The sequence below is a fragment of the Rhyacophila brunnea genome, unplaced genomic scaffold, assembly GCF_057557595.1.
Source record: "Rhyacophila brunnea isolate RB1 unplaced genomic scaffold, BYU_Rbru_1.0 scaffold_50, whole genome shotgun sequence".
In the NCBI taxonomy this organism is placed as follows: domain Eukaryota; kingdom Metazoa; phylum Arthropoda; class Insecta; order Trichoptera; family Rhyacophilidae; genus Rhyacophila; species Rhyacophila brunnea.
Genome location: NW_028233171.1, coordinates 475,236 through 487,292, shown reverse-complemented (window position 1 = coordinate 487,292; position 12,057 = coordinate 475,236).

The following is a 12,057-nucleotide window of genomic DNA, read 5'->3' as shown; positions in this document are numbered from 1 at the left end:
AGCAGTTAATGAAGATATATCGGAGAAATGTGTCAAAATATGCATCAAGGAGTTGTGCATAATTTCCGATATGCTGATCACGTATAAATTGATAAAATTGAAAGTAAAACTTACCCCATAAATAAATGAAAATACCAAAACTATTTATAAAAGCTGTGTAAAATGCAAAAAAAAAACAATTAATTTTGATTGCCTAGCTGCGGTAATAAAATTTTTCACTAAAATTATTAACTTGTTATTTCTTTGTACATAAAAATACTAATTAGATAAATCTACTAAAGTAGCTATAAAGTAACAATAAATTTTATCAACTAAAAGTTACAGATTATTTTTCTTTTTTCTTTCCCTTGCAATATAGTAGCACCTCATTCCCTGAATATGTTCCTATGGTTTATTTAGTATGAATCGTGGTTTTTATACTTTTCAAAGATCTGAATAGCCTTATAAAGTATTATAACTGATCTGCAGCACCTTATTAACTTCGCCTTGATATTATCTATCCGTGTTAAATATAATCGTTTTTAAAAAAATATACCCTAGAGACTATACCTATTTCTTTCAACATACCATATACCATAGAAATAATAACTGGTTCGCGATTATATCTGAAAATCTAATAAAATTTAATCACATTTATTTTTATTATTTCATATTTAGAAACATGTCTTCTTGTTCCTTATATTAATGCAGTAGCAAAAAACGTGATTTCTTCTACAAAATTATCTACCTTCACTTTTTACGAATCTCAAGCATCGGATATTATAAAAAAAATGATATATGATGGAATAGCTCTTATATACCAAAAATGCATACTTTAAGTGTCTGAACTTTGGATAGGATATAAAATTATTTATTCGTTTTATATGCTCATATTAATTAGAAACATACGAAAAACACAATTTTATCGTTTTTTATTTATATTGCATAACTTTGGATAAATTTACACTTTTTTATGTATATCTTTAATAAATATATTAGTAAAACTTTTCTCATGTTTTTCTAGTGCAATGTAAGAGCAATTTACAAATAAATATTTTTTTAATATGTAAAATAGCTCTATCTATTATGTTTGAGTGGGACACCTGTATGTTATTTTTAAAAAGAATAAGTTTTTAGCGAATTAGAGCGCATATAGAAACGATTTTATTGCCATAAAATCAACATTTATAGGATTTGTGCTGCTTTTGTGGTGAAAATAATTTTAAGTTCAAAAATAAAGCTTTAAACACGAATTCTTATGTCAAAACTTATGTTTTATTAAGTATATATGCCATAAGTGTAGTTATTAAATAACTGTAAAAAGTTTAGAATGAATTTAATGCTTAAAATATGAAAATTTATAACAAATTCTAAATAATTAATTTAAATAAATGAAAAGTATTAAAACCAAAGGAAGCTAATATACGGCATTTTATGTAATTAAATATAAACTTTGGGGTATAATATTGTAATCAAGAGCTTTTGGTATGGGTAGCCACGTGAAATACCGCGAATCATACTTGTTAAAAACTTGCAATCACTAAATGTATTGAAAAAAAAGCAAAGATCTTCTATCTTTATTATCTGCTCTTTAAGCATGAAAATATTGTCATAATTTGACATTGTTTATTTCTTGACGAGAGTAAAAAAATAAGAAGTATTAACCATTATATTTGTATAGTTTTCTTATTTACAATGAATAGCATCAATATAAATTTTTATAATGTTATATTAACATAAAAAAGTGGTTTTGTGGATATTTATTAATATGAAAATGTACATAATTTTATTCTTTTGTTTCGCAATATCTTCTGATTTTTATAAAATTAATACAAAAATTTTATATAAAATCGCAATATTTTATTTTAGTATATTTTCTATAATATGGCGCGCAATATTCATAATGGATATTACTGTAAACAAATAATAAACCTATAAAACAAATTTTTATGCATAAATCTATCTAAAATTGGATTTCTGTAATTTAAAGCATCTATATGTTGACAAATAAAATTGCTAATTAAAATATATCGGTTTTTTATTAGACCATAAAAACCATTATTTATCCTTTAGAATAAGTTAGATCCTATGAGAATTTTATAAAAATTTAGCAAATCCGATTATACCGAAGTGTATATTAGACTTATTAGTGTACATTTATTTAATTAACTTTTTAAAAAAAGATAAAAGCGAATAGATCCACATAAAAACAGATGATATAGAATTTGAATAAAAATCTTAGTTTATTCATAATATAAAGTTCATTCAAAATTTTTTCTTGATATATTTTAGCTGTGCAATTAAAATATATTCATACGCCCATATATTTATATCATTTATCCTAAAAGAATTTTTTTTCTTTTGATCACTGATATTTTTATTAAATCTTGATGCACATGTAAAGGATACGTCAAAAACCACGTTTATAAAATTTTTCTTCCAATATATAATGGATTTTTTTATAGCTCGTAATTCTGGAAGAATATTTTTATTCTTTACAATTTTATTGTTTTTCATATTAATTTTCCTACATATCCGGAAAAGTCTTTTTAGACCTAGAAATTTATTTTTGTATTTAATATCAATATGATTTTTAAGATATCCTACAAAATCGTGCATGTTTAGATATAAATATATTTTTATCGTTTTGTTTCCTTCTTCCTTGATTTCTTGACCAAAATGGTTAAAAAAATCCCATAATGCATACGCTTCTTTGGCTTCAACATTACATATATGGCCATTATGTGCCAATTCATAATAAATTATTTTTTTATTGTGAAGAAATGAATCAAAAAAAAATTCATTTTGACTTTTTATGAATCTTTCTAACATCAACAATAGATATTTATATTCAAAGACCACCTTTAAAAAGATTTCAACAAAAATATCATGCATACAGAAAAATTTTGAAATACATTTCTCTTGAAAGTCTTTTGAGCCTATCGAAAAAAGAAAACCAGTTCCTGTTCTAGTTTTTTGTACATCTATGAACAGATTTAATTTTTTTATAGACTCATATATATCATAAACTATTTTAAATAATTCATTTAAATGTAATTGCATATTTTCTTTAAATAAATTTTGTAATTCGTCGGACTCTTTGCTCGTGTCTATTTCTGAGGAAGTAAAATTTTTAATATCAAACAATTTCCAAATAATGTAAACTAAATCTTCTTGAATTTTTTTTATAAATGCTTTACGCTGTTCCTCTTCATTTAATGTATTCCATGTGCCTAGAAAATCGAAGTATGTAGAGTTGAACACAAAAATCTGATATACTAATATTTTATGGCACAGAGTGGAAGTAAAAGTAAATGGTTGCTCATCGAAAAAAGCTAAATGAAATGTGTGAACTTCTTCAGATGTGCTAGCTGTATGTGATGCAACCACAATATTTAAATTTATAAATCTAAGAAACACATAAATAAGCATTATTTGGTTTGATCTGTATTTCTATGTCTGTAATTTTGGTATAAATCATTAAAATTTTAGATAGCAACATTCCAAATGAGGAAGTGATTATTTATTAGTGGTCAATTTTTATTGGTAAGTCCTTTATGTTTAGATATAAGCCTTTTATTTTCTTGTTTATTACGTCATTTTTCCGATAAAACATCCACGTCATAGCATAATTGAACTTGCTTAATGATACTTGAATTCTGGAATCATGCCAGGTCGTTTGGGTGGCAATTTCAAGTTTATGCATATATCCACTAGACTTATTTTACTATAAAACCGGGTGACTTTTCATTTTGTATCCGTTGAAACTAGGTGGCATTTATTACACATTGTTATTGTAGTAATTTCTTTGTGTATGAATGATTCGAAATAAATTGTTTTTTTTGTGTTCTGAATCTAATATCTATACCACAAGACTTTTTAAAATAGTAAATCCCATGCTGTATGGTTTATATTAAAAGTTGTCATTATAGTTAACTATTCATTTTATCTATTGATTGTTTCCCGTCTGGAAACATGAAAAACGTCAAAAAATTTAGCTAATATATATAGTTATATATTACGCGTTTAGTATTTATAGAAGAGAGTGAAGATATAAATATTTTTTCAAAAATAGATTTCTGCATATTAAAATATCCGATTTGAGTTTTATTTTTGCATATTACACTTCAAATTCTTTCGAAAAGAAGATTTGATTTCTTAAATTTAATATTATTTTAAATTTACAATATAAAAATCAACGCACAAATGTTGTAAATTCAACCATATTTAACTTTATCATTTAAGGGCATGTCAAAGCATCTATTAGCACCTCTAACTCTGCAAAAAAAATTTTGCGATATTTTAAACCACAATATTTTTTTTGTAAAAAATATTGGTGATCATTTTTGCATCTATCATATTTTTTTACAAACTATCTATAAGTTATAATTTCGCAAGACACTTAAAATCATCACATCGAGAAAAGAAGAGCAGTTGATAAAGATAGATCAGAGTAAGATGTCAAAATATTCGTCAAGGAATTGTAAAATATTTCCAATGGGCTGACAACTTCTAAATAGATAAAAAGAAAATTAATCCATAAATAAATAATAAGTTATAATATTCTGAGATTTTGTACGCGTCTTTCCTCAATATTTAATCTTTGTGTCATGTAAATCAGATTTATTCCAAAAATAGATTAAAATATAAAATCTTAAAATACGTTTTGTTTTCCAAAAATCTTAAAAGTTTAAAATATGTAAGTATTATGTAAATTTGTTCGGGAAAACATAATGTTGTTTTATCATGCAACTATTTTAATATGTAAAATAAAATGATTCTATATTCATTCTTAAACTTTTTACAGAACGAAAATCGTCCATTATCTATTTATCATTTCTACAAAACAAAAAAACTTATCGTGAGATATATAGTTATATTTTTTATTAATATTTCTATTAACTAAGTTTGCGTGCATCTTTTATACATCTACTTTTACACTCAGTTTATATATTTATTATATACTGTATGCTGTTAGAATTTGGTCTTACAATTTGAATATTTACCGGCATTCGGGTCATGCCTAGATTTTAATAAAAATATTGAATCTTATTTTACATTGGATTTGACAATAATATTACCACGGCTATGCTACAAAAATATTTCAATCAAGTTTCGACGCAAAAATCACTATATTCTGATTTTTCATCATTTAAAATGATTATAATTAAAATAATAAAATCTGTCAATCATATTATTTATAAAACAAATATCATAGATTGATTGGAACGCGAAAAGCCAACTTGTTACTTTTCTACATAATCAAAGTGCTTTTATATGACTTTTTGATAAATCCGATTATACTGGGTGCAGTTTACACTAGCACAGAGAATTATAAAACGGTACAGCCCTCACATTCAATAAAATTAAGATCGTATTTTATAAAGGATTTTTTTGTTATTTTTCTGTTCACACAGTAATTTATAAGCAACTAAAAGGTTATAGTAAGCTTTTAATATTTATTATAGTGGTTTGTATTGAAACATTTTTTGTATGGTTTTATATACATTAATTTGAAATATAACGTGCAAAAAAAAATCGAAATTTCCTCCTTTAATTTCTTTAAGTATTTTATATCTTATAACATTGCATCTCAGTGCTTATACTCATAAAAACTGTTGCATATGTTTCAAAAGCGTACGAAAATTCTTTTTACTCTAAACATCTAACTTCTTACGTATTTACAAACATTGTCTTTTATTATTACCAGCCAAAAAAGTTATTGTCCGCCCATAAAAAGTGAATTAATTTTTTATATAAAAATTTTATACATTACTCTCCGTAATATAGTATCGTAAGTTTTGAGATTTTATATATAGTATATGGATTTAGATCGTCTGAACAAGTCATTTATAACATACTTGATGTAATTGTATTTTACATGGTATAGTGCTTTGTTAAAAGCAAAAAAATGTATTTATCTTCAGAAGAAATCATTTCATAATTTTATTTGGACCGGAAAATTTTTTCTTCTCAAAAATCGGGTTGTGGTTTCAAAAATATACGACTTATAATTTATTATTATGAGGTATTGAGTTTGAGTTGTGAACAGGGCGATCATAAACTCTAACTTGAATTAATAAAATAAAACAACAATTCTATCTGTTAGAGAGACAAAACAAAAAAACTATTGAGGTAATCGTGTATTTAAAACAAAGAAGAGGCATACTATTGAGCATAAGATATTAATAAAGTAATATAGATTGTCCTATCAATCTTGAGATTTTAAGCTTTTTTATTTAAAATCGTAGGAAGATTTTTTTTTAATATTTATTTGTCTTCATTTGAAGTTTTTTGCTGTAATTCTTACCACAAATTATATGCATGTTAGTTCTAATATATGTTTTTTTGTGGTCTTAAGCTCTGTTTAGCTTAAGTATTTTGTGATAAAAAGATATTTATGGCGCATGATCAACATTAAAGTAAGATATAATTTAATAAAAGTACAGGTATTTTATTCTAATCGACAAAAATTTTCTAAAATCTTGTTATCTCTTATTCTGATAGTACATGAAACACTATATAAATGATTTTATAGCTATGTTAATAATTATAATGAATAGATGCTTTTTTTTTACGTTTTATAGCATTGAAAGGGCGATTAAATTTATTCTAGGCAATGAACAGATGATTTTTCTATCTTTACCATTCATTATGTGTTCATAATCAAAGTAACAATATAGAAAAATAATTCATGTTTTCTGCTGTAAAATTTGTGATCCTAAAAATACATAAAAATTACATCATACAGCTCAGGACTTTTTTTATTTATAACCTACGTGGCAATCAAATAAAACAAATTTTTATATTTACCAAATTAGAATTTATATAAGTCTACTTTTTTATATAAAAGCGAAATCGTCTTGAAAAGGCTCTTTAAAAGATATATTGAGGAAATTTTTATGTTTTTATATATCTTATAATTATAATCCACATGAAATTACATCATCTTTAAATATTAAGACATATTTAAATATTATTTTTCTATTTATAAACGAAAATTTGCAAACCCTAAATACATATTCATATCGGAAACACTGCTAAACAGAAATACGAAATAACCGAACGAAAAAATAGTCTAGATAATGGCATGGTTATAGAAAAAACTGCTAAACATGAGACTGAAGCAATTTCAGAAATAATACTAGATTAAAATATGCCATCACCTTACGATGGTGACTTATCAGAGCGGATTACAACAAATTCGCGTCGGAAAAAATATTAAAATCTACTCATAGAGCCTTATTCAAATTTAAATATTGAATTGCCGGATCCCGGTATCGGCAAAGCTATTTTATTTATTTGTTATTTAATTGCGCTGTTACTTTTTCTTTTACTATTGGCTTCTATTTATGTAATGTGGCATTACACAATTCGGCTTTTTGGATGCTTGCATTTATATACATCATATTCGCAGTATTTGTAAATGTGTACACCTTTTTTAATCGATAAATATAGTGTTAGCTCTAAAGGATCTCCGGATATAAAAAATGACGACGAACGGTTATTAACTTTATTTATATTCTTTGCAACTGTGATAGTTTTTTTATATATTGTCCTCGATATCTGTAAGCTCAAAAATTTTCAATAATTAAATTTAAGATACATAAATGAATTCATAATATATCAGACTTTTGACTTTATAAGACGGTTAATATTATATAATAGTAAAAAAATAGATAACAAATTATTCATTATAAAAACGAAACGCAAACCTTTTTTTATTATATCTATTAGCAAATTCTTTTTGATACAATTTTATTACCGATTTATTGGTAAATTAGAGCATAAATTATTTCTTGTCTTCATATCTTCAATCTAAATGATATAAAAAAATGAACTAAAAAGAACATAATCCAATCTAAAACACAGTTAAAATAAAAAAGCGAAATTTTGCGCGAATATACAAAACATTGCTTGCATCATTATCTTAATTATGATGCTTAAATGCGATCAATCGCCGTAAAAATATCATATGTTGAATTTTTTCATAAAAAAGAGCAAATCTATGCTTTGAATCAAATAAAGACATTTCAGAAAATTATTTTGTTGCATGAAAGATACTTATAATAGAAGACAAGGTAAAATAATTAAACTGAACAACCTAGAAAATCAAAATTTAAGCCCCTATAGCTAGATTAGATAAAATAATTTTACTATAAATACCGTTATTGTGTAAAATCTGCGATCAAATGATTTTTTTTACTATACATAGGAGAATTGTTTTATAAAAAAATTTAATGCTATTTTCAATTTAATCAAATATACTATTTACAAAAACTGTTTTAACAACATGAACTACCTAACACGACATCAAATAGGAAATGAAAAATTTTTAAGATAGCCAAACATATGAATTTCTGATCAAAAGTTCGCTTAAAATTATAATCAACTAAAAAAAGGCATCGTAAAATTTTTAAAAAAAATATTAAAACAATATTGCGTAAATAAATATATTTATTTATAGGAAATTCTAGTTTTTTTTGATGATAGCATACAGTTTTTAAACAGATAAAAGGTATTTTACAATATAAAAATACGCATCAATACTTTTATAATGTAAAAAACAAAAAAAAATGGTATTTTAACTAGTCATAAAAGTATTTTTCTTGTTAATTTTAAATTAAGATAAAGTCTAGGATGCATATTTTATTTTTTGACATTTTTATAAAAAAGAACAGAGTAATAAAAAAAATTACCGTAAAAAGGTTTTTGAAATACTAATTTTGCAATCATTATGTATGTTAAACCATTATTTTTTTATTCTAAAAACAGGGAATGATTTTTATCTAATACATGTAATCTATATCTGTGTGTGTTTGTGTACTTTATATTTTTTTATAACAACACGTGTCTTAATCAACTTTTCTACAATTGTTGGTCATTGAATAATTCTTGCACGATATTATAATGCAAATATTTATGCAACAATTTTTATATTTTTTAAGTATTTTTTTACTTATTAATCAATATCGAAATACAATTGTTAAATTTATCTAAATTTTAAAATCTTAAAATCTTTAATTACAAACACAAATAAACATTTTCTATAGGTCAATTTATATTTTTTTTTTCATTCACATCCTTTTTGTGATCTTTTCCGCTAAAAAATTGTATTAAAAACAAGCATCGTTTCAATATTTTAGCAAGTTCAGGCCTGAAGCTTTTCTATCTCGCATGATATTCATCCAGATAAAATATGAGATGTTTGGTAAAAAAATACCGTCGAAAAATAAATAAAAATCATTGCTCTTATAAATATAAAATAGTGTTGATTATGGAAAAGAGAGCGCCATTTTCATTGTAATTATATATAATATGAAAGTTGCAAACTTTTTTATATTTGTAACTAGAAATTTTGATTTTTATATTAACTTGACAGAAACTTATAATCATTTATTATCTAAAACCAGTCTCATCAATATGAATAACAGATATGCAAGATTTGCATTTTTAAAAGTGTAATTAGCTAAGATCATGGTCAATAATTATCCAGATACTTTAGTAGATCATCTCTATAAAATACTATATTAGAATATGTATAATTTATATAAAAAGATTTTTATAGGTTTACGTGTTATTGAATTCGCTATGATCAATGTAAAAGGTATACTTCTATAACTATATGCGATTGCAGTACAATCATCAATGAGTACGGATCTTGTGAAATAACAATTAATATGATACTGAATGGGAGAAAGGGAAAAATCAATAGCAGAATACTAAAAGGCAAAAAATGTCTAATTTCGGCTGTAAAAGTGCAAAAAGATGTGGTGGTATTGGAAAATGCAAAAATATTTTTGAAAAAATATACAAGACATCTGATCTTAGAATCGATCTTCATGTCAACAGAATCTTTTTTTATAAGTTGGTTCAAGATGCATATGCGGCAATACTAGTGCGCTATCATCGCATGCCACGTTAGAGTTTTGAAGAAACATCAAAAATATTACACGGAAAACTCCAATAGAATTTGTATTAACAAGAATTAACAGAAGAACGATGAAAATATTCATAAATCAAAATGAAAGAAATAAGGTTGTCAAATGATTTGATTCCAAAACGTCAAAAACCACCAAAGAACGAAATTAAGTGAACCATCTCAGTTTGGTATTGAAGAGTATAGACGAGTCGACTTATTTAGCAGGAAATTATATGGAATAGACGAAAGCTTATAAAAGTAAAACATCGTTGAATTTAGAAGGACAAGAAAAATTCCAAATACAAAGTTGACTCTAATATTCTTATAGCTATAGATAAGATAAAAGAGACAATAACATCTACCTAGAACCCCAAGAATATGTCAGATGTTGCGGTATTGCTACAAATGCCTCACAAAAAAACCGATAAAGGACAATACATATTTTTTAAAAAATTGAGCTTTTGGAAAGAATAAGAGATGTACTAGAATTATATAAAAATAAATGCAGTGAAGTTAAAGAAAATAGAAGTAAAAAAACTGTGAAAAATATTGCGATCAAGAAACATGATCCCAGAAATAAATGATTATCTTAAAATAATGTTAAATTACTATACAGAAAAGATTGGAAAATCGAGTAAAACACAGAGCAGTTAAAAAAAAGATGTGACTTTAATGGAGAACAGAAACTGTTTACTCTTAATCTGGGATTTTTTAATAGAGTATTGACTGAAAACGAGAAATATATAATTGAAGTATCTAATAAAAAAATAACAAAATTTTGGAATGAAAATATGTGGAAAAGGTACGAAAAACTCCAACAAAAATTTTTTAACGATTACCTTTGCGCATTCTTATCAGTCCAAAAACAGGGAATAAATATGCTTTATGACAGAAGTTGCATTTGATAACATATAAAAATCACAGTTGAACTGGAAAGCTGCTGTACTAGATTAAATCTTTAATTACTGCGTCTAAAAGATGAAGAGCCTTTTTTAAATTTGAATATCGGATTATATTGGATGAACGGAAGGAAAATAAAAATCATGAAGATTGTTTTTATTCTGATACGACATATCATATACTAAAATAATATGTCAAGTGGGGAAATGAATTTAGTTCAATCCCATTTATGCCCAATTTATATAAGTTTACGTAAAAGAGGTTAAAAATATATTTAATAAGAGGTTAATACAAAATAATATAGTGCAAAAAATCAGTAAGAAACCATAAGACGCGTCTAACGAGCAAATAGACAAGCTTTAAACAATATTGCAATAATAAGAGCATAAAAAAATATAAACAACATAAGTTGATTTAAAAACAGAATTTGACATGATATAACAATATTTCTTACTATATTATGACAACGTACTCCTATCTATATGCATAACGTCTTTTACAAAAAATATTACGATAAATGGTGTATATCTTATAGGTTAAATGTAGAAGAAAGCATGCATAAGAGAATACATAAGAAAATATTATAAGTAAAAAGTCTTTCACATACTTTTATTTGTTCTATTTATTGATTCCTTGTTTAGGAAAATAAATGAGCACTTCCCAGCGGCCAGTGTAATGAATGAAGAGAGATCAACAGACAACAAATCAATTACTGTACAGATAAGACCACAAATAAATATCATAAACCTTATTAACACATAAACTTAGATGTTAAGCTCATTTACCTTCTTTAATGTAGTTGGCTCTTAAATAAAATAAAATAGGTCTGCCACCGACCATCGAATATGCGCAGATGTAGCAAAATTTGTGATATACGTATGTCTTAAAAATATCTTCTAGTAATTGAGAATATACGATCGGATAAAAAGCTGAAAATTTATGACATAATTTGAGAACAATTACCAAATCAAAAATAAATTTATGTAAGACTAGTCTGAATGCTATGAATTTATCTTAAGTCATTAATAAGCATACAAAATCACAACAAAATTACCAATTAAGCGAACATAATAAAGAAGCAGACAAAAGCACTAAACTGATTATAAGATAAGAGATATTTTATATGAATTTTCTATATACCTCCAGCCTAGTAGAAAACCACGATTATGTATAAAAAGAAATATGCTCCGTTATTTTGATAAAATAATGTATTTAAGCTGAAGATTTTATCTACCGAAAAAAAATTTACTTGAAAA